Source organism: Notechis scutatus, chromosome 5 (genome assembly GCF_049901735.1).
Source record: "Notechis scutatus isolate UNSWTSFEM ecotype Mainland chromosome 5, rNotScu1.2, whole genome shotgun sequence".
In the NCBI taxonomy this organism is placed as follows: Eukaryota; Metazoa; Chordata; class Lepidosauria; order Squamata; family Elapidae; genus Notechis; species Notechis scutatus.
In genome coordinates, this window is record NC_142013.1 from 35,888,279 (window position 1) to 35,912,983 (window position 24,705).

A 24,705-nucleotide genomic window follows, 5' to 3' on the forward strand; every position below is an offset into this window, starting at 1 on the left:
ATATTTATTAACTGAATATTGGATCTGGTGTGCAAAAGACCTGACATGAATACCTTTATTTACCACTCTCTGATATCTTGCTGAGTGGAGATTCAACACTTTTAGACTGCAATTCTTTATTTAGAGGAGTCTGAAGGCAACAGTCTTATGTATTTTTTCATTTGTTTAGTGGAGGTTATAATTGATATATTGGTGTTAGTCTAGGGATGGTAGTAGCAAGCAAAGATTTGATCTTATTTGACAGGCTTTCCACTGAAAGTTGAAAGAAAGTTTCCAGGAAGTTTTCACACAAAGTCCCTTTGTGGTAAAAACAATACAGTAAATAAGTGGCATAATGACCAATTTAATTTCCTAAAAAAAAATCCCTGTGTACATGCAAAAAGAAATAAATGTGCAATGTAATTAAAAGTTTCTGTGCCTAAATTTCAAAGAACCCTGCCTGTGCATCTATATATTTACAATGTACAATATATTTGTACAGTATATATAATTGGCTAAATTAACTGCAGAATGATCTTTCAACATAGTCTTGACTCTTTCTTCTAATCAGGAAGCATGCTTTGATCAAATGATTCATGCAAAATTATAATGGGTAGAGTCTGTTTAATGGATCATTCTTACTAATATCTACTCTGAATCCCTATTTTTTTAGCCTTGTGCACACTTGAAAAATGATTTTGAAGTGGTTTTGACCTTGGACAAAGAAGTACAATTGTTTTATTAATTCAGTCTCTTCATCTGAGACTTCTTCATCATGAACATGAGCATGTGGTGCAGCTACTTTAAAAATTGTATTAATTTAGAACAGTTGGATTCTTTTTTTAAAAAATGTCTCCCATTCCAAAACTTGAAAAACAGGAGCTACCTTATTTAATGAGTAGTAAAAAGGTAATTTTTTCCCAACCCATAACATTCTTCTTCAAATAATGTTCAGTCTACTCTCATTCTGGCTTACTATTTTAAGCCCATCTATTTTATCTATTGTAAATAAATAAAAATCTTTTTTTAAAAATCAAACCATTAAAATTGCAGATTAAAATACAACTTTTCCCAGCACAAGAGTCTTCTAAAGCCAAGCTAAACAATTCAGAAGAAACACTCTCAATATAAAGTATAGACTTATAACACACAAAAAGGTCTCCAGCCAGAAACCGTTCAATGGGCAATAAAATATTATGTAATTTAAACATCATCTATTCTATATCTTTCACTTAAAAACAGTTAAAGTGGTTTTCAAGATAATTGTAAAAACCAAATTCCGCATGAATGGAGTCAATTCCTACTGATAGAAATAAATTTATAATCTAATTTATCTATATAGTTGGGTCTTGGATTAGGGAATTCAAAATTCAAATCTTTCAGCCCTAAAAAACCCCAACTGCTGATTTTAGACCAATCCCCATTTCTCAGTGCAATGTATTTCAGAGACCTGTTATGGAGAAAGGAGCAAATGTGAAACATGAATGTTACTTTAAGATCCAATAGAAGGTGTGGGATAAAAATCTAATGAACGCATTATAAGCAGTCACATTTAACACTATTTATTTAAGACTGCAAACCTATATATCTAAGACACTATATTTTTAAGATTGCAAAAACTGAAAGGCACAAGAGAAAATTTCCAATACCTTTAGTTAAACTATACAATATGAAAAAACAGGGAAGAAAAGAAAAATCCTATAGGTTGAACGTTAGTTTGTAGAAATTAGTCAACACATTTAGTACTGACAGCAATAAATCTGAAAATGGAAGATTACCATTTTACATGAAATGATGGAAGCTTTAGGATTCTTCTGATGTACTGATTTTTTGGCCACATTTTCTGTTCAATCTCTTTATAATTTCTTTTCAGTATTCCTAATGTTGAGGTTTCCAACAGCAAAACTAACCAAACTTGGAAGTTGTGGAGAAAAAAACAAAATAGAAAATTCTGCATTCCAGAGTCATAGATCAAACATCTATCAATCTAATCAATGTCCAATTCTTATTTTGAAAAACTGTCTACTTTCTTGTAAAAAGATAGACTACTTGCTATTGCCTGTTAACGCATGCTTTTCTTAATTTATTATTTTTAATTTAATTTAATTTTAATGTTTTTTCTGTAATTAATCTTTGTGATTCATTTATTTAGCTGTAGCCTGGAAACCAGAAATGTAATGTTAAATAAGGTATATCATTTGAAATTTATGTTGAATGAGAGTTGGTTTTTGCTTTCTTTTAAGTTCCAACTTCACAAGTACATTAAAGGAAGTAAATTCTTTGGCCTTTAACATGGGCAAAAAAACCAACCATGCTTAGCAATCTGAAAAACTTGTTGCCTTAAAAGCACCAGGGAAACAATTGAATAGTGCAATATCTATAATCCCATCCATTCCTAAATATGGAATACAAACAGCAAGTAATGGCATTGGGGATTTTTCCCCTGAGCCAAAGGATTAGATTGCTGCAGTTAATTTTTGGTTGATGCTGTAGTCTACAGAAATCGTGGAACCATAATAACTGTTTTGGAACAGGCTGGTAGACTGAATTAAATTTCTCAGACTTGAGAAAAGGCATATTGTTCAGGAGAGCCCTGTGTAATCTCAATTTGTGTACCAAATGTTTACTTCAGTGCCAGTCTTCAGATATATAAATGCCTTGCATGGTTCACATGCAAAGAAACATTTTTTTTCCTCAAGGGAAAGATGCACTGTGAACTTTGATATGAATAGAAACATTTCTGAAGACAGAATTTTTTATTCCTTTTAAAAAGATATAACGGAGATCATTTTTCTTCAGGCCAATTTTTTTTGATTACTTCTCAGTTATATTCTTTGTTGGTAAGGCCAAAAAAAGATAACCTTGAGTATGCATACATGTAAAATGCATAAGAATGCACCATATTCAATTGTTAATATATTTCATTTCCTAAGCAAAACATCTAGGGATTTAAGCCTCACATCTAGCTTCTATTCATAATTTCTTCTCTTTTTTTCTTCCAGACCTGGGCTCTGATTCAAGAAAAGCATACCATTCATATCTTCTGTTCCTTTCTTTTTTTTCTAAGCAAGAAATAATAATAATAATAAAGCCCTACAGACATAGCTCACTGCTTTTGAAACTGTACTAAGTACTTTCAATAGCAGCAAGCAATGCAAGGTATTTCCAAACTGGTAATTCCCAATCCTTCAAAAGATAATGTGCAATATTTTTCACTACTTACTACTTTAGAATACTAATGAAATGAAATGAAATGAAATGAAAAGCAGCAAAGAATACCATCCAGTAAGTCAGTGTCCCATGAATAGATCTAGATTTATAAAAATATCATCTTCCCATGCCTTTCCTTGGTTTTCGGATATAGCACATATCCCAAGCATGTAACTTTAACCCATTTTGGAAAACTGGATTAAATAGGATTCACAGAATGTAGGCTTTCATAGCTGCTATTGGTAAAATGATTTCTGACCTTTACCATGTGAGATAATGAATACAATCTCTCTCTATCCAACTCCCAATCTATTCAATCTGTTTTATATCTTGGCATAATTTGTGAAAACTAGTCACCACATTTATTATTCAAGTCTAGGGCGTGAAAACTGTGGGAACCAGCTGGGGGAACAGAAGTTCAGTTGGTATCAGAAGAGAAAGACCAGTCCAGATGTAGAAGCTGTGGAAAGGAAATGTTTCAAAGAGATTCCACCTTAATTGGCTGCTTCAAGTCTGTCTGGAAATTTACCCTTACAGATTTTGTTTTCACTTTGACTAGGATTAAAGATGCTTTTCGAAAACCTTTGTGGTTTCGGCTTTTGAGGTTTGCCAATTATGTGAGCTTGCACACCGTGTTAAAAAACTGGACTCAGGCATTAGATAATTTTCTGATCTGTTGACATCAGAGATGGAACATTTTGCCTTGGTGAGAAAAGCAATGGTTAGTCTAAAAAAAAAACCCCAACTCTCTGGCTTTATATCGCCATATTCTATCACCTGACAATAATGTATAGAGAAGGGGAAAGAAAAAAAATGAATTGTTCCAAACAGATGCTCTCTGTCTAATTTTCCACTGCCCAATAAGCACTACAAATGTTATAATACAAAGTCTTGTTCAAAACAGGAAATACAGAATTAAGTTCGGAAAAATGTATTAATTTTAACTGACATTCTGGGTGATTTCTTTTTTTACTTTGTGTTTCCATTCTTCCCAATTTTTTTTAAACTAGGAATTTAGTTTCATTGGTTTTGAAAAGGAAATTTTTCCATTATTTGGCTTAATAGATTTAAAATGGAGATACTCTCACATGTGAAAGTTGACATACTTCACAATTACCTTTTGTGATTCCAGAATGTTCATAAGATTTTTTTTAAAAGTACTTCAGTTTTTTACTTTGGGCAGGAAGATTTAAACATTGTTCTACTTTGTTTTAAGTAGAGGAAAATCTAGAATTGTTAAGAGGTGAATATATGTAAAACTCTTTGGGCTCCAAGACAAACCTCTTAAATGGGACAAAATTAGAGATCTGTATATCTCTTGGTTCCCATCTAAGAATTATTTATTTATTTTATTTATTTATTTGATTTGCCAATTGTTTACAAGATAATAAGTATAAATGTATACATAGTTGTGAATACATGAAATGGGTACATATAAGAAAAATAAAAGAATAAGAGAAACAATATCCAGATTTTTGCAGCCTAGACATGGTATGTCTCTTCTCTTTAAACCAATTTCTTCACATGCAGAAAAGAGGAGAAGAATGGGAAGAGAATCCAGCAACCATTATACTGTAGAGAACACTGTTAGGAGCAACAAGGGCTTTACTTCTACTGTATTATATGTGGTTGCTACTGAGCAATAGCTGGTCCAGGATGAGCAAGAAAGAAGACAAAATAGGAACAGCAGTTCCCTAGTGAAACAGTCTTTCACTAGGTCTCAATGTGCTTAGGCTACAAAAATCCAGATGATCACAGACACAACAGTTCACATATGGTAGCCCTATAATTCCTGATTTGTGAAAACCTCGGGGCAAGGAGAAGCCAGCCTGGGGAAACCTTGAGGTCTAATAACAGGTTTTCTACTGCCTTCACTATATTTCTACCACTGGGCATTTTCTGGTCATATACAAAGCCAAACCAAACCACACCAGTAGTTCCTCTGTAAGGGCAGAGGGTGCAAAAGTGCCAAGCAATTTTTCCTTTTGAAAGACCTTGTAGAATAGCCAAAATCCAGGAGTCTAAAACAGGGTGAGACAAAAGTCCCTGCAGATAGGACAATGTGCAGCAGATGCATTTTCCACAAAGCCACAATGCTGATTTTAAATTACAGCTGAATCAATATATTCTCATTCTCCTGAGGTAAGATCTACTCCCACCTTTTGATTTTTTTAAAGTGCCAGTTAGCCTTGGGCTTCAATGGTAGTGTGGCCCTTTGGAGGTGACTTTGCTCTCTCCATCTCTAATCTGCTTAGTTTTATTTTACTTGAATTTTTAAATTTAAGATCCTTATTTAGTGTTTGAATGTTTTGTGGTATATTTTATTCACTGTCCGTAAGCTGCCTTTGGCTAGATAGGCAGCATAAAATATAATAAATTAATAAATAAAATATATTATCTCAATTGAGAAATGTAAAAGATAATAAATTTCACAAGTGTAAAACAGATTCTGGAGCAATAGAAAAATTATTTGTTAAGTTAGTGTCTGTTGGTCTACGTCAGAGTTACAAGAGTCACTTTAAAGAGGAACATATCAAAAGTTGTACTGTGTGAACTTAAATCTTTCTGTGCACATTCCAGAGAAAATCGGATAAACACAATTTAAGCTGGAAGTGGGCTGCCCAAGGTTTTAGCAGCCTATAATTTCTTTTTTTGCGCCTACCTCAAAAATCACTCTAACCATGCCACATTATTTTGGTGGCATAGCTGCCAAAAATCAAAAACATAGTTCTCTGCCATTTGTAGCAATACATGAAAACAACAGTGTTTGAGCTCTTGAAACAGGATTAACAGATTTCATTTAAAAGTGACCTTCAATTGTCCTTTCCTCAATGCTGCTGCTTAGCATCTTTGCCTGACCATAACACTTTTTCATCTGACAAAAATATTGTACAGCTTTTGGCTAGCGTAAGTTTTTCCATCTTCTTCCAAACAGTCTCATGTGTGATTTAATATAAAGACATAGATAATTCTTTTGTTTTTTAAGAGAACACTTTTGTAATGTATTTCAGGATATCTTTTTCAGGAAGCATGAAAGAAAGGACACATGGCAAATAATTTTCCATGCCCTACTTTTTACCTTTAAGGGCTTCATATTTCAGGATCACATGAGTCAGCTCTTTCAAAAAGAAAACACTGAGAAGATTTAGCAGATATGTTCTGATGAAACAGGGTGCTTTCAACAACAAAGATGCTCCAATTGCAATGGAACATCCAAGATATGTCATCTTAATCCTTATCAAATGCTCTAGACCAGTGCTGGTTAACCTTTCGGCACTGAGTGCCGAAACTGGAGTGCACGTGCATGAGCTGGAAACCAGAACAGCAGCTCCTTGCGCACGCCTACACGCTTATCACCTAGTCTTCCAGCTTCTAACGTGCTTCCATGCACGAAAACCAGCTGGCCGGTGCGCATGCATGCGCAGGAACCCAAACAGCAACCGTGATAGCTGGCATGCCTGGAGAGATGGATCTGCATGCCACTTCCGGCATGTGTGGCATAGGTTTGCCATCATGGCTCTAGACCGGTGTTTCTCAACTTAGCAACTTAAAAATATTCACTTCAACAATTCCCCAGCCAGTGTGCTAAATTTGCTAAATTTTAAAAACATGGGTCTAGAACAGTTGGGGGAATTCAAAAAAATTTACTACCAGTTCTGTGGATGTGACTTGGTAGACATGGCAGGGAAAGGATACTGTAAAATCTCCAGAGGTGCTATTTGCTGGTTCTCCGAACAACTCAAAATTTCCGCTACTAGTTCTCCAGAACTGATCAGAATCTGCTGAATACCACCTCTAGTCTAGAAGCCCAGGATCTAGATTCTTGAAAGCAGGCTATATAACTGGCAAGAGGTCCAGAATCTTAGTTGCCATCAACTCTGAATAATCTTGGGTCCCAGAAGCTACAAGAAACAAGTATGAGAATGCAAAGCCAGACTCAAATGATGTTAGAAGTAAAATTTGTCAATTCTGAATCTGGCTGACTGAAAATGCTACAGTATTTCCCAGCATTTAAGTGATTCTGCAGTCCCTGTTTCAGATGGACTAAGAAGTAATGTAAAAAACTGTTGGTATAGATTGTGGCCTAAATTATTAATACTAGAAATGAGAGAATAGTGTAAGGCTAAGAATGAGAAATAATACAGTACATAGATCAAGTGGCACATGTCACGTGTTCAAATAGATTTAAGATAGAGGTAATCATTACAACCATAATTGAGCCCATAATTATGGTTGTAAGTAATTGTGTTTGGAAGTTAGGCCATCATGTGACTGGACCCAATTTTTAGTGGTTTAAATGAACACCATGGGGGTTAAGCCAATGTGGTGGTCTTTAAACAAATCCATTTTTCTTTGCCTATTTTCATCTTTTTAATGGTATCTGATATTTCAAAAGTAGCTATAGGATATAGCTGTTATAAACTCTAAATTGGGTTGTAGCTAGCTTTGGGGGAGCGGTCTGTTGTAATTTTGAATGGTTGCTAAGTGGCTTCTTATAAGTTCAGAACCACCTGTAAAATCTTTGTATGCTGGAGATCGCTGGTTCGGTCCTTGGCATTTCAGGTAGAGCTGGAAAAATTCATATTTGAACCCGTAAAGAACTGATCCAGGCAATGAGCAGTTTTACATCAGTTATATCAGGTGAATTCAGGGATGGGATTCAAATTTTTAACAACCAGTTCTGTGGGTGTGGCTTAGGTGGTGGTGTGGCTTGGTGGTCATGTGACTGGTGGACATGGCTTGGTGGTCATGTTTTTGGCTGGGTGTGGCCAACTCAATATCACTCACATCGAGGCACGCATCTCTTCTCCTGGCCTCTCATGACTGTGGGGATGCTGCAACAGTCATAAGTGTGAAAAATGGTCATAAGTCACTTTTTTCAGTGCCATTGTTACTTTGAATGGTCACTCCACACAAGCAAAGTACCAGAAAAGGAGGGGAAAAAATTCCAGAGACGTTCCTGAGACAGGAAGTCTAGTCCTGCCAAGAGTGTAATAAGGGTTAACGGAGACGCGGTTTCTGTAAACAACCAAAATGTTTCCTTCCTGCCTTCCTTACAGGATTTGGCCAGTAATTTCTTCTAACAACCGGTTCTCCAAACTTCTTAGAATGTTAACAACCGGTTCTAGTGAATAGGTGCAAACTGGTAGAAACCCACCCCTGGGTGAATTGCTTTTTTACAGAGAAGAAAATCTGAAGATCTTTTATGTCGTTAGGTCTCTACAGCAAAACTGTCATGGTGGTAAATTCCGAAATAAAATTTCCATGTGATGTGAACAAATGTTTCCCTGAAATGTAGGCCAATCATGTTTCCCTTGGCTAAAATTCCCACTCAGAATACTACACCATCATCAAAGGAACCAACCGTTGAACCAGGGATGTCATGCTCATGTCATCATTTGAAATGTCCCTGACTGCTTAAAGAAAATCACAGTGCTGTGAAAAAGGAAATAATGTCTGTCAGTGAAGATTTAATAAACTATTTTTTAAGTGCCATTCCAAATTCAACTGCAAAGATGGTGAAAACAATATCTACTTCTCCTATTTTCCCCTAGTGGTCAGAAGCCTGCTAGATGTAGAGAGTACCGTATTCTCGTTCATTCTTATATTCTTCACTTTTTCTATACAACAATATGTGACAATAGTTCATATTTTGATATATGTTTTAGCATTTTCATTCATAATTAAACACATATTTGTATTCATCCTCTCCATTTATCTTAAGCCATTCCACTCATCTTTTCCTTAAGACAGGAAAACCCATTCACTTAATAAAGTATATGTCAGAAAATAAGGATTACAATGAAATAGCAGGCTTCAGTAGCATCTGTAGCAACATGACAATTTAAATAGCAATATATGTGCAGCAACATAATTAGAAATTGTTGTGGTTAGCCGGCAGCAGGTGCGGACGGCTGAGGAGAGCAAGGACTCAGATGAGGGGCCAGGACCATTAGGGAGTGGACTGCTGCCTTCAGAGATTGTGGGGGCTGGCATCAGCGATGAGGAGGTTTCCAAGGAGCCTGTGCTAATTGCGCGTGCGCTCAGGATTGCTCGCAGGAAAGAGCAGCTGCAACAGCATGGGCGACTCAGGAGTAAGGCTTCAAGGTAATGGCCCCTCCTTCAAGAAAATAAAAGCCAGCTGTGAAGCGAACGTTCTTTGCAGGAAGCAAAGACGTTTTGAAACTCAGCTTCATTGACATTACAGTATCTCAAGTTTGTATTTGAAGACTTGTGTTGTGAAATATTTCTTATCTCTGATTCTTGGCAGTCTCACACAGTTTTAGCAAGATTTGTGTTTATCAAAGTTAATTAGTTTGCAACAGCCTTTTAACCGGGGATTTGTAAGACTCATTAAAAGGTTTCTGTTGCCTTTGGTTATTGTTTGTCTTATTGGAAAAGGGTTTGGGTCAGAACAGAAATATCCTGCCCTGATGTACTTGTATCCTGACATCTGAAACAGGTACATGTCGTGACACATATTTCTTCATTCTTCATAGACCCGTATGGTGGGCATGGTGATGTTTCAATATTTTTGACTTATTGTTATTCTTCAGATTATCATATTTTTACATGTATTCATGCTCTGAATCATTTACGGAAGGCTAGGCTATTATTGGACTTTCTATTCTAATGTGTTCACAGTTTGTGTGACAACATGCCCTTCTAAGAAATGAAGACAGCCATTTTTCCCCTCCTTTTATAATGCTAAATAGTACAGTTCATGAGTTCACCTATATTAATCTTCTGTCTCCAACAGCAACTATTCCTTTGTATGAAACAGGAAGGCCCATCCCACTATTGTACATACAGAATAAGCAAATCAATTTTTGTTCCAGAGTTACAGTGATTTAGTTATACCACAAGCATGAAATGCAATTACTTATTCAAGGCTAGAACTAAATGGGGTGGATCATTAGGATCATAATTTAGACTAGAATATAAGGGAAACCCTGGGAAAGGAGAAACAGGAAACAGATATCATAATTGCAATGAGCCATCACAAAACTTCCCTAGTATCTTACATTCCTACTGGCCTTTCTCAGAAGTTAATGTTTCATATTTTACTTTGCTTACTGCTTGCTGTTTCCACAATTGCTTACTCTGCTTTTATTCCTCCCTGTAGACGGAGATCTGCCCTAATTAAGTAGTTCACATTAAGTAGTTAATTCACAATAATTTCACAATTTCCTGTATTATCATGAAACACTTAGTAATCTGATCACTCACCACTCATGGCTACATCTTTCATTTCTCATGTTTTGGGGGGAACAGTGGAAGTAGAAGTCCAGAGCAAGTCTTTAAGAGTTCAACTATGGAATCCTTGGTGCTCTCTGAGTGTGGCTCTTTACCAAAATTATCCAAGTTGATAAAATGATTAGTGCAAGAGCTAACTGTTACCTTCTTCAAGCTATTTTGCAGATTTCTGGCTAAAGCTTCTACTTTTTTCATTTTGAAATTAGATAGGAAAACAGTTTGCTTTAGCTCAGACTTTGACTACAACTTCTGCTAATTAGTTCCTTCTATTACTCCTCTTTTTGAATATCTAAGACACTAATCTCTATGACAGTCATGGATCTGGATACATTCAGACTAAGCCATGAAAATAGCATTTCTTTCTGAAAATAAGAAAACAGTACCAGATGCAATGCAATTGATTTTGTAAATTGGCAAAAGCTAACTTGACATTTAGTACTGGATTTATTATACATAAATTCATAGTAAACAGTAATAATCAACTGTCCAACCAAAGAACTGAACAAAGCAAACAGAAATAGCAGAATAGAAAATATCATATATAAATTATAAATACTCCCTAATATAATTTAATGTAATGATTATATGTAGTGAACAACTGTAATATATTCCTTTGACCACCCAAATACTACAGATATAAGTAATAGAGGAAGGGCTGTCCCACCTGATTTGAATACAATTAATTCCAGATTTAATTCCTGGCCCCTGCAATTAAAAAGATGAGACAGCAGGTGACGGAAACAGATTGGAAAAAGCCACTGCTAGTCAAAGTAGACAAAACAAAAAGCCCTGCTCCGTTAAGACAGATGGCAGGCTGAAAGTTTCATTCTTAATTAGTTCAATTTTAACATCTGTGCCAAGCTTTCTCATACAATGGGTTCAGCACCTCTTGGGTGTGTGTGAAACAGAGAGACAAAGAGAAAGAAAGCAATATAAGGGGGTTGGTTACATTTAAAAAAAAAAAGAACTGATCAGGCTTGTAGAGGAAATTAGAGCATTATCAAAACTTGCTCAAAATGTTAAAAAAAAAATTCTACATAAGCTTGAAAGGGCAATTGCTGTACTGCAAAGTTAGGAAATTCTTCAATTTATAAATTAATATTTAATTACTAAATGTGCTATATTTGGTTCTTGCCCAATCCTAACATCAATGAAATCATTTGTTTGATTCATGAGGAATCACAACCATTCACTTGCCATTTTAGGAAGTTGAAGTACTACTAAGTTTTTTTAAAAAATCACTGATTTATGCTTCATTTAAACATATCATGAGGAAATATTGCCCATTTTTTCTGTGGAAACAAAAATGGATTTCTTTGGATTTTTCCTTGAATATTTTATTCAAGGACATTTCTCCTTTCAAATTAAATACCCATGTTCACTTAATAAATCTACCTAAGCAGACTGTAGATTGTATAGTACCTACTTTTAGAAACAAACATCACTATCTGTTTTGGTTTCTTTGTACAACTTGTGATCCACTAAACTACATAATAGGCCAGGGACCATAGATTACCAGCCACATGCTCAACAAATCATCCACAGTAGAGGTGTCAAACTCGTGGCATCAGTTGTCACGTGATGTATTGTGACTTTTTCCCCCTTCACTAAAATGGAAGTGGGCGTGGCCGGTGCATGACACATCTGGCTCATGGGCCATGAGTTTGACACCCCCGATCTACAGGCAAACCAATTTACAAAGCTGAACAAGAATCAAGTTTATATGGATAACAGATAGGTTATGTATTAGGTTTGTGAGTTCCAAAGTAAAACTTTACAGTACAATTTGGAAATTTGATTTAAAAACCCTGAAGCTTCAGAACTTTTATCAAAGTTCACAGAATTGCTTTGCAGTAAGAGGATATATAGTATATATTGTTGGCCATAAAACCTCAGACGCCATACCATGCATTTTTAGTACCAAGCCCACTGATCTAATGAAAATGTAACCATAGGCAACAGTTTTGGATACTCCTTTGGAATAAGAATTACAAAGACTGAACTACTGAATCCTTCCTTTCCCCACTATCTTGTCAGAGCTGAAGAAACTTCTTGGATGAGAAACAAAATGTCTTCAGAGAAAAAACAAGACAGTCCAGTTGCCTCCTGAAAAAGCACTTTTGGGACAACCATTACTTGGAAGACTGAAAAGTCTACAGCCTTTTAACTGAATCAGAAGATTTCTGTTATAGTTACAAACTGACAAATTAATGATCTAGGGCATCAGCCACTATAGTGGCAAGAACAAATCCACAATATTATTTCCGGTCAATTTTTTTTTGGTTCAAATGTTGGTAAGAGTAGGCCCTTAGGATTGCATATGTATGATACCTTCAGTGATAAATCTCTCATTTAGGCATCATACCAACTTGACTGGTGAGAACCAGCCTCTTTATCTTTCAGTTGCAAATTTGTGTCTGCATGACTTCAGATAATACATCTGTTTGAACGGGGAAGAGGAAAAAAAAGTTTCTTTAGAGCAACTGGTTATTAACTTCAACCATCCTAGAAGGTTTAATCATATACTGTGTACAAAAGGACAGCTGTGGTTTGAACAGAGAAAATAGCTTTCTGTGTTTGCATATTAACCAAAACCTCCTAAACAGCATTTGTGAACATTAGAGTCACTAGATTTCAGTCAATAATTTTTGTTGTGAAACAAGCTGCTTTTAAAGAGATAATATTCAACACTGATGTAACTTGATGTACATATTCTGTGTGGCTTTGTAATATATTCTAAATATATACCTTCATAAAAGGGAGATTAGTAGCTCCACCTCAAGGAACTCTTAACTTTTTCCAAGTATTAGAAACTCTGTAACTAATTGTTGTTGTTTTTTAAAGGTATTTGGGAGATTGTTAGAATTCTTAGTTCCTGATGTTGAGGATGGTCTGTGACACACATATAAAATTCATTAATGCATAAGAGCATGGCCAAGTCATACCTCCTTTATATCTTAAGCCACCAATGATTATACAGGCAAATTTCCGAAATGGAAGCATCACTGTGGCTGGTTATAATGCATGTGAATGTGAGGCACTACAACAACCTTAACTTCAGAACTGTGTCGTAATTAGCTTTTGGGAGATCCACCATAACTTCTAACATCCAATAAGTAATCAATAATAAGTCAAGGAATAGCAATAGATGGGCATAAGGATTGTTAGTGAGTGGAAGACTGTCAAATTACTGAGCACACTAATATAGCAAACAAGGTGCTTATTAAGTCTACTTTATGGCATCGGTCATCATCCAATGAATTTTGAGCAGAACTGCAGAATCTGGCAATTTTATATGATGTAGAACAGTTGGCAGCTGAAAGCAGCAGGGATGTGTAGAATTGTCCTGGATGTTCTCGGCATTTATGCAGTAAGGGTGAGATGAAGGTAGTATGAGAAGCAAAAATAAACTGCCATTTATGAATCAGAAAATATTGTTATGCATTTAATCAAATTGGAGGTTAAAGTTTCTAAAAGAAAGTGGGTTTAAATTGTCTGTGGACTTTATTGCAAGAAAGTTCCAGAAACATAGGATTGCAGAAGAAGACTAAAAGTCTGGTAACACAGATTACAGTAATCAGTGTTAAATATCTAAGTCTCCTCAAAATCTTTCATCTTGAATTAGCCCATTCCACATTCCAAAAGATCCATTTGTTTGCTTTAAGCCTACTCTCCTCTTCTGTTATATAAACATATATATTTACTAGGAAATAATTAAATGGTTTCCATTCTTTGTGGCAGATGACTCATATTCTCCAGCTGAGTTTGGGGGAAGTATCACTTCCAATGATGTTATGTGGGTTCATTTTTGAATTCTTAGGTTTCTCCTCTTATAAGGATATCAACAATGCATTTTTGGTATGTATCGTGATCCACAATGCCCTTAGGTTACAAATCAGAAGTTATGTTTATGCCATACTTTTAATACTTCCTGAGATGGCAAATCTGTGCATTGTGTGTACTGTTTCTGATTATGGGGATGTGTATGAATCATAAGGACTAATGAATCCTCAGCCCATGCATTTTAAGATAAAAAAGAAACCTGGCTGATATCAAGTTATATTCAAAGCTTCTTTGCCTTTGTTGGAAGCAATCATCTGATGAAATGTATCTTCTTTTAGGACAGAAAGGAAAAACATCCCCTCTTGTAACAGAGGAAAACAATAACCGTGTTGTTTTCTTTATGGGTGTATTGTATATTAAGGCATAGCATATATTCCTTCCTTAAACTCTTTAGTACACTCAAAGCAGGGCTTTGCACCCAACACCTAAGCTTTTAAAGGTAGTGACAAAGGTATAGGGATTTGCAGAGGTGAATCAATGATGAAATGTGCATGTATTTGTTCGAAGGCAAACAAATAAATAAAAGGTTTGCAATAGATCACATTACATACAGTTCATTACCTGGGTATTCTTGTTAGAAACAGATGCTTATAAGTGCAAGCCTACTATTACACTATGTGTTGCCACACACCACAATCTGCTGTGCTTGCAAGGCTATCCTTTGCTAATGGATAGGAAGCTTTCTTTCCTCCCATCTCACACTGCAGGTAACTTTCTGCAGCTTAACTCACTGTCCCCAACAGAGACCTTCAGTTTACCATACCCAACCATGAACGTCACAGTTTTGATTGGCATTTTGAAAAAGAAATTTTTGTGTTTCATTCAAAGCAACATTGCCACACAACTATTCAAAAGAGAGTTATGTTTCTATGTAGCAACTGCATTTTATATGCATTTTGGGCAGGAAAAAAGCTCTTGCGTTTGTGGGAGCAGGGGTGGAATCAGCAAAGAGAACTTGTTTAACAAAGAAGCAATTCTTCATTGCAATATCTATAATGTCACATTCAGCTTCAGGCTGAGGAATTAAACAAGGCTTTATTCTAATCAAGTTTGCAAACCAGAATTTTCCAAGCAATTTTTTTCTGTTAAAATTCTCAGCTGCAGCCATTAGTGAACAAACGAGAATCCAGCTGGATCTCTCTAGTGCACTACTTTGAACATCTAAACATCCACCTTCTGCGTGTGTACAACAGATGCATTGGAATTATAACTACAATAATTCCCAAATGGTAAGGAATAATGGGAGTTATAATCCCAAAAAAACTGAAAACTGCAAGTTTAGTGAAGGTAAGTCAATTTCTAGAATTTCAGACAGGGGTCATGCATTCTTCTTTCCAGACATGCCAGAACTGTGTCTGTGACTCACATGAAATTGTCCTGGAAGTCTATTGAGAAGGAAGTTTATTATTTCTGTCCACATGTAGTTTCTGTTTTTCTTAAACAAATGCCTAGCTAGCCAAGTTAAAAGGATAGTGGAACTGCTAAAACCAATATCCACAATAGCTACAATGATATAGAGTACTACTCATATTAAATAAAGTTATCTCCAAAAAGTTGCCAGTATTTTAAAAAGATTGACTATAAGTCTATACCAGGTTTGACCAATGTAATACTTTCTTCAGGAAAACCTTTGTTTGTCATGCTAAAATGGTTGCCAAAAAGGGGATTATATGTTCCTGGAAATACACTTGATATCAAATAGCAGTGATTGATTTGATGAAATATATCAACACTAGCCTTTGAATTAAATTTTCAGTTCTTTAAAATGAATACTGAACAGTAAGATTCTATGTGGCTAAGGATAAATTTAGAATTTAAAAAGGAAAAAATTAAATAAAGTTTTTGTTTATCCTTTCCATTTATGCTTCAGCACTAATATTTTTGTTAAAAAGCTCTTGATTCCTTCTGGATGAAACAACACTGGATCGTGTCTAATAGAAACTTGAGGTATTTTTAAACTTCTAACTTCTTTAGATATTTAAATCTAAATTTTTGTGGGGTTTTGTGTGTTTTTAGATAGATGATGGATAGGTAGGTCATTATCAATCAGAAGAAAAGCTTTTTGCATATTTGTTTTTTTAAGTGTTAAAATGCAAGCAATTTCCCTATGTTTATTACCTTTTTAAATCCATCACTTTTATAACACTTCAGCTTCTCTTGTTTCTCACAGCAGCCCAATCAGGAAAACCTGACATAAAAGAAAGATTCAAAATGAGTTACCAGAACTTTGCAGTGTACAGTACCACAATGTTGTGAAATTAAGGCCATTTTTAAAGTTATATACACCAGGAACATCATGATAGTTAATGGAGACAATTTACATTTACATGCAGGAACCAATATGGAGACCAGACAAATAGTGCTAGTTCATTTTAACTAATAGCTGTTAAAAAGGAGCCCAACAGCGTTACATCATTTTAACTAATAGTATGGAGGATTGCCAGCTGCTCAATGCTTAGTTGCTGGCCAATAAGAGTCTACAATATTATGAGAAGAGGCTGTTAAATTAACAAGTTAACAATCATGACATATGTCATAGGGCAAAGAAAGACATCCATAATCCAATCTAATTGCTTCGATTGTTTTGTCTTATTTTGTTTTTGTTTTTTGTTTTTTTAAACAAGTTTTATTTTTCAAGACAAACAATACATAAATACACATAAACACAAAACATAAAAGTATAAAAAATCTCTTTTCTGAAAGTTGCTTAGTCCCGGGTTAAAACTCTTGGTACAGACACAAGTTCAATTTCATATTCATTTTACATACCATTTCATATTTTCTTAACATTTTCAATTTTCTATATAACTTCTCCTCTCCTTTAAATTTTCTCAATTTTATTTCATTTTTATTTTTTATCTCCTCTCAATTCATATCGTAATATTTATTATTCTTTGACTGTTCTATTCCAGCCAATCATTTATTTTTCTTCTTTAAAAAAAAAGAAGAAATACTTCTCCTATACACTATATGGAGTATGATGCCTTTGTCTTTTTCCCCTATATTTATAGTACTTAATATAAAATACATAACCTACATTGGGATTCTGTCTGGTACATTCTAAAATTATACTATATTATCAAAAATAATACAAATCTATTCATTAATATTGATATTCATTCATATCTTAGATATTTAACTCATTACTTTTCAATTAAATTGCGTGCTTTTATGAGAGCCCTATTTTTCAAAATTATTCCCCCCCCCCCACATCACATATTATAGCTCAATATTTCATTGGAATGTTCCTCCTTCTTCTATTTCAAATCTCATTTCACAAAAGGTTTGCTAATATACCATCTTCTAATTATTAATATTGACAATCATTTATATCTTAAACATTTTATCCATTTCAATTGAATGTCATGCCTTTGTAGGAACACTTATGCTTTCCACAATTATTACCGCCCCTCACAATCTTGGATCATATTTCATTACAATACTCCCTTTTTCTTAACAAAAATTTCACTTGTTTATGTTAAATCTTTTATCACATTTTAAACTACATATTATTTCTAATTTTCTATAATTACTTCTAAATACAGATATAAAAATGCAATCTTATGTACCTTCTAGAATCCCATTAACAATAAGACTTATCCATTATCTCTGAAAAACTTTTGCTTCTTAATATCTTGCTCCCCACCATCCTTTCTCCCTTGCTTCTTCTTCTTCTCCTTGTCCTCTTTAACCCCTTGTCTCCCCACCTCCCTTTTATTCTGCTTTCCCCCTTTCTGTTGTTTCTTAACATAATGTCCCTTTTCCACCTTTTTCTTCTCTTTTTGGGCTGTTTTTCCAGATCTTAAAGACCTCCGCTTTTTCCCTTCTCCAATCAAAGTCCTTTTCTCATCAAAGATGGCTTCTCCTTCTTCTTTATCCCCATCATCCTCATTCTGCTTCACATAAATATAAACCGCCATTTCTAAGTATTGGAAAATAGTGCCAAGTCCATCTTCACCTCCTTGTTTTTCTCTTTCAAATTTTTGATATATAAGTTCCAATTCATCCATAGATGATGCCATTGTGTAAAGAAAAAGTTTTTCCAAACAACCACCCAGATGATTTAATCAGAAATAATTTCCAAAGGTTCCAAAATCACCAAACAATCCAAACAGACTGTTTCTTTTAAATACCTTCTTCTTCTTGACTTTCTCTTTCTGGGGTTAAAGTAATCACAAATCCTTTTCAAATATATTTTTTGGAAGTTTTTAAACTCTTTGCAATTCTAGGCAATCTTCTCCTTATTTTCAAATTTTGCTCAGATTTTTTTTCACTCTCCCTTCCCACTCACAGCCAAAAGGATTTTTTTTTCCGGTGTCACTTTAGGAAGGAGAGTCGAACAAAGAAAAAAAAAAAACTTTTCCCTTTAGGGTATTCGCAGCTTGTAACTCTCGCAAGGAACAATAGATACTTAACAGCTTTCAAGGTTCCAAATAACTTTCTCCCGTCTTGTCCCAGTTAGAAGCAACTTTCACTTTCCTTTCAGCTTTCTCCCTCCTGCTCCTGCTTACCCGGCTGCAGCTTTCTTCGTGGCGACCATTGCTGATCGCCGTTCCTCCGCCTTGGGAAAAGGGAGTTTAGCCGGCTGGGGAGGGGGTTTGCGGCACCCCCAAACCCCTTGCCGGATCCCCCCTATCTTCCGCTGCCTCTACAGGGCAGCTGTATCCCCCAGATTCAAATGGATCGGGGGAACCTTGGCGGTGAACGCAGCCGGGATCGCACAGTGGCAAATCCCTGCCTCCACCGAAAGCTAGCAAACCGGAAAATCCTTATTTTGTTATGTGACTATCTCCCACTTAAAATATGTCCTTTCTTTTTGTAAATTTCTATTTGCTATAGCTCCTCAATTTCATATAAGATTTATTTATTTATTTGATTTGTCAATCACTTACAAGATAATACGTATAAGTATAAACATGAGTAAGAATACAGGAAATAGGTACGAATAAATGGGGACAATAGGATGGGACAATAAGATAGGGTGGGACAATAGATTAGGACAATAGATGGCTTACAGAGGATGAAAGCCAGGAATGTACACAGTAAACTTAAAATCCATTGTACCAATTAAAAAGCTCAATTATGATTAAATAGACCTAGCATGAAATAACTTTTTTTTTAAAAAAAAGAAGAATCAAGAGGGGAAAAGGTCATAGTGAATAATCAAAGACAAATAAGTATTGCATGAATATATTTTCCAGTGAATATGATTCTTAGGTCAAAAGCCTCTCTCTTTTAAAATCATTCTCATACATTCCCTATACCATTTTATAAGGTCTTTGTTCTACTGTATATCTCTTCATTTTGGTCTCTAATAATTTCAGATATGTTAGAAATACTTATTTTATATGCCTAAGGAAGATTATATATATATGGATAATTTATCATTTGAAGTGAATCTGTCCTGTCCTGCCCTCCTGTAAAAATAAAAAAGTCAGGAAAAGCTCATGTGGTAACAGTACAATAAGAAATATCTTGCAGTCTGCTGGGGTTCTCTAATTCTTGTGGTTATTAAAAACCGCAAGACATCTGGACAGCTTTTTGCTGTGTTTTGGCCTTTTCTGAAAATGCTGATCCTGTAGAATACTGGAAGTAAAGGGGAACATTCAATAATCTTATTTAAATAGATATAAAAGATATAAGTAGCATCCATTAGCTGTTATAGGTTATCACAAAAATAGAGGATAAAACAGTTGTTTATTGAGGAAAGATCTATTGATTTATTAGTCTTTATTAATTTAAAGTGAAGAATGAAAAGATTTACGATACCAATGCAATATTTAAACCTCTATTAATAATCTTGAAATGGGAATATAGTTTATATATGTATTCTATTGTTAATTATTCATTTTTTGGGCTATTCCCTAATTAGATTGTAAAGAAGAGATGTCAGCTGATATAAGATTTAGATTTAGCTGATCTAGATTTTGTCTTATGTGCTTTTTTTCTAAGTATGACACACATGTATTGATTATATATCAACTGTAACATAAACAAAATGTTCCTTTTAAATAATTTGATGATTTTAGCTCTTTTTCTAAATTTACATCCTCATTGTCTACAATCTTCTTTCTCTAAACAGGATTTAGCAATAAGCACATACCAGGATCTGGGACTTGATGGGATTTTGTTAGCAGGGAGAAATGTTAAAGCAGTGGTGGGATTACTACGGGCGTGGCTTTGTGGGCGTGGCAGGAGGAAACTGTAAAATCTCCAGTCAGAGGCGGTATTTGCCGGTTCTTCGAACTAATCAAAATTTCTGCTACCGGTTTTCCAGAACTGGTCAGAACCTGCTGAATACCACCTCTGTGTTAAAGGATCCAGTGTAGTATATAAGCAAAAGAACATGAACCCAGCTTTAATAAATTGAAAAACAATAAATATGTTAAAGTGACATCCTATTGAAAATGATAAGCTATAATTTCTACAACATGCCATTTTCATTCTTTAGTTCCACAAAAGCAACCTGGAGCGGACTTCTTTCTTTGTTCCCACCCTCCTCCAAAAATATCAGTCACTTCTGCTAATCTTGAAATACTTAGAAGGGAAGAGGGAGAGAGATAACTATAATCCATTCAATTTTCCCTCCAGTTGACTGAACCAGGAATGCTAAAATGGCATCCCAATCAGTTTTCCACCCTCTAGACTGCCATAGCTCCTGCAGTAACGGCACTTCCCCCTTAAAACTCACAGACAATGAAATAAATTTGTATCACCTTGCCATATTTTTGGTACAGGTTCTGTTTATTTGTCAACTATATGTAGATACCATTGGAACCTACCCAATTGCTAAAGCATCTTTCCTTTTATTTTATTTAAAGCCCATAGAAATTTGTGAAAGGATGGAAGCCAATATTTTTGTAATCATATATTGTTTTCATCTATAAAGATTGGTTTGACTTTGGGTCAGGAGGCAAGATAAAGAAGAGTTCCCACCAATGGGAAATTCCTTCACCCAGAAGCTTAACATTTAAAAAATTCCATAAAAATGTTATTTCATTGCTATTTCAAACATAGCACAACTGAAATGTCAATAAATTAGCTTCCACACATTAATAAGTTCTTGCAATCATAAAAGGCCCAGGACTACTTTCACACTTTCTGAATCCTTCTCTATTATCGTCACATTGATGATTTACCTATCACTAAAATAAAGCCTACATTATTATTGAATAAAAAGAAATCAGACAAAAAGAAAGATTCAAAGATATGCACTAAATTGTAGAATATTTATAGTCCATGAGATAATTTGTGCACGCATATACTTAGTTTATAAAATTAGCAAATGATTTGAGTTTTGCTTTCTAAAAGAAGTCAAAGACCATAGGTTTTATTGATATTTGAACCAGAAGAATGGGTTAAAAAAATGTATGATTCAATTAGCTAAGAAATTTTGCAATAATATACAGGTTGATCAATGGAAAAATATGTCGCTGAAAGGACTGAAATTCACAGTATGAATTTCACAGTATGAATATTCAAATTATTTTATAATTTAAAATACAATTTCCACAAAGCAACATACTGTTGATATATAAAACCAGAAAAAACCTTTCCAGAATTTGTAAATTATGTTGGAAATGTGGAAAACATTAAGAAGAATTTTATCGTGCTTGGTGGATTTGTAAAAAGGCTAGAAAATTTATGCTCAAAAACTCAGTGATGCCAAGAATTTTACAGATTAAAATTCAGCTGGAACTGTTTTTTTCCTGCTTAGAAAAGAATTATGGATGATTGTTTTTCTACACAGTAACTGCAGAGAAATTATTATATGGACAAAAATGGAAATATCTACAATGAAGAATGATTGGTGAAGATAATAGAATTGAAGCGATGACAACATTGATTTATTTGCTTCAGAAGACAATAACATTTGTTAGTAACTGGAAACTCTGTATGGATTTTTGGTGAAAACTTGTGGTCTATGGATTTGATTATTAAAAAATGAGAATATGGAAAGAAGGGAGCCATGCTGTAACCTTACAAAGAGGACAAAATATGAATGCATTTATAACTGCTTTAAGGAACATTGGAACCCACTTCTTTACATCTTTCTTTCCCTCTTTCTCTTTCTTTATTTGCTTATCACTTTTCATCGCTCTTTTTTCTTTAAATTTGTATTGTTTTTACTTTGTAAAAGAATCTTTAAAAAAAATAAAGAAATCCCCATTTTTGTGGGCTGTCAGTTTAAGACACAAATTCAATTATACAGGGTAGGGGCCAAATTTTCAATTATACAGGGTAGGGGCCAAATTCATTCATTCATTTATTTGATTTGTCAATCACTTATAAGGTAATAGATATAAGTATAAACATGAGTAAGTATACAGAAAATAGGTATGAATAAATGGGGACAATAGGACAGGGACGGTAGGCACGATGGTGCACTTATGCACGCCTCTTACAGACCTCTTAGGAATGGGGTAAGGTCAATAGTGGTTAGTTTGAGGTTAAAGGAGTGGGGGTTAGAGGATGTAACAACAGAGTCAGGTAGTGCATTCCAGGCATTGACCACTCTGTTGCTGAAGTCGTACTTTCTGCAATCAAGTTTGAAGCAGTTTACATTGAGTTTGTATCTGTTGTGCTCTTGTATTGTTGTGGTTGAAGCTGAAGTAGTCATTGACTGGTAGGACATTGTAGCAGATAATTTTGTGTGCTATGCTTAAGTCTAACCGTAGGCAGCGTAGTTAAAGGTTGTCCAAGCCCAAAATCTCAAGCCTGGTGATATAGGGTATTCTGTTGAAAGCAGAAGAGTGTAGTACTCTTCTCGTGAAATACTTCTGGACTCGCTCGATTGTATTAATGTCTGATATGCAAGTGCGGATTCCAGACCGATGAGCTGTATTCGAGTATTGGTCTGGCAAAAGTTTTGTATGCTCTAGTTAGCAATTTGATATTTTCAGAGGAGAAGCTTCGTAAGATTCGATTTACAACTCTTAATGCCTTTTTAGCAATGCTGTTACAGTGAGCTCTGGCACTTAGGTCATTTGATATGAGAACTCCAAGGTCCTTGACAGAGTGAGGATCATCAACAAGGTCATATCCACCTAGTTTGTATTTGGTGTACTGATTTTTTTAACCAATGTGTAGGACAGAGCATTTGTTGGTCGAGATTTGGAGTTGCCCGATGTTTGACCATTCAGACACATAATCAAGGTTGCTTTGAAGGATAGTAGCATTGTCAGTGGTGTTGAATAGTTTTACGTCATCCGCAAAGAGGATGCAGTTGCTTATAAGGTGATCGCAAAGGTCATTTATATAGAGTATAAAGAATGTGGGTCCTAGAACGCTGCCTTGGGGGACACCGCTGTTAACTGGAGCAGGGTTTGATATAGCGCTCCCTATTTTTACTATTTGTTGCCTGTTTGACAGGAACGCAGTTATCCACATATAATTCACATTATATTCACATATAATTTACATATAAACAGTAAGCCATTAAGAATATCCAAAGTTTAAGAGAAGAAGGAAGTGAACCCTGTGGCAGGACAGGGACGTGCAGAGGTGGAGAAGACTGCTGTGGTTTTCTGTTACCTTCTCTAGCGTCTGGAGTGATCCCCAGGGGATACACAAACCCGGAGAGGTTCGTGTCAGTATAGGAGAATCTCGAGTTACAGGGTGGGGGTAGGCAACCCCCTGGTAATGAAGAGAAGAGCTCCTGAGCCCAGCGTGGAAGAGCTAGCTGCCAGTTTATGGCGGCTCCAAAGTCCGTTCTGCCACTGAGGTGACTAAGCAAGATAGTGACAGCCTGCAAGATCGGAGCAGGAAAAGGTGTTGAAAGAGCTTAATACAATATTGAAGATTGAAGATTGAAGAATGACAGTGGGGTGAGAGATTTATCTTCCTGGTTGTGAGTAGCACTTTGTGGAAGCAGGAGAGAAAAGCGGCCAGAAAAGCAGCTTGAAAAGCGGAAGTGTGACAATCACGAGCAGAAAGGCTCGTTAGAACGAAAGTGTGGATTACAGCTTTTGAAAGGGAAACCCTGGGGAGAGAGGAAGAACATCAGAAACCAGGAGATTGGAGACTTGAATTTGTGAGTGATTTGGCATTTGGGATTAACTTTTTTGACAATATTTGAGAGGAAGGAGGTGAAAGTGACTTATTAATTCTCTGAATTGAGCTCAATAGGATTATTGGCTTTATTTAATACAGCTGGGAGGACAGATTGTTAAGCGACCAAGAAGAGATGACTATTGGATTTTGGAGGAATAATAGGTGAAGGAGATTTGCACATTGAACTCAAAACCGGGAAGGGGAAAGAAGGAAGAGGAAGAAGGAAGAAGAGACCAACAGAAGGCTGGGAAGGATTGACTTCTTATTGCGATTAATCAGCACATTATACCATTCGCTCCCGGAGTGCTGGGAAGAAACTCAAAACTTAAACCTTTAGCTTGAAGACTGACTATAAAGTTTATT

The 24,705-nt window shown here is 35.4% G+C and overlaps 1 long non-coding RNA gene across 1 annotated transcript in view; it reads right to left on the reverse strand.

Annotated features, from left to right (window-relative positions):
- Nucleotides 1-16,407: 16,407 nt before the first annotated feature.
- Nucleotides 16,408-24,705, reverse strand: part of LOC148130442 (uncharacterized) — a 28,108-nt gene continuing 19,810 nt past the window's right edge. The window contains exon 3 of the long non-coding RNA XR_015749799.1: nucleotides 16,408-16,477. This is a non-coding gene — a long non-coding RNA (uncharacterized LOC148130442). The remainder of the gene's footprint in view (nucleotides 16,478-24,705) is intronic.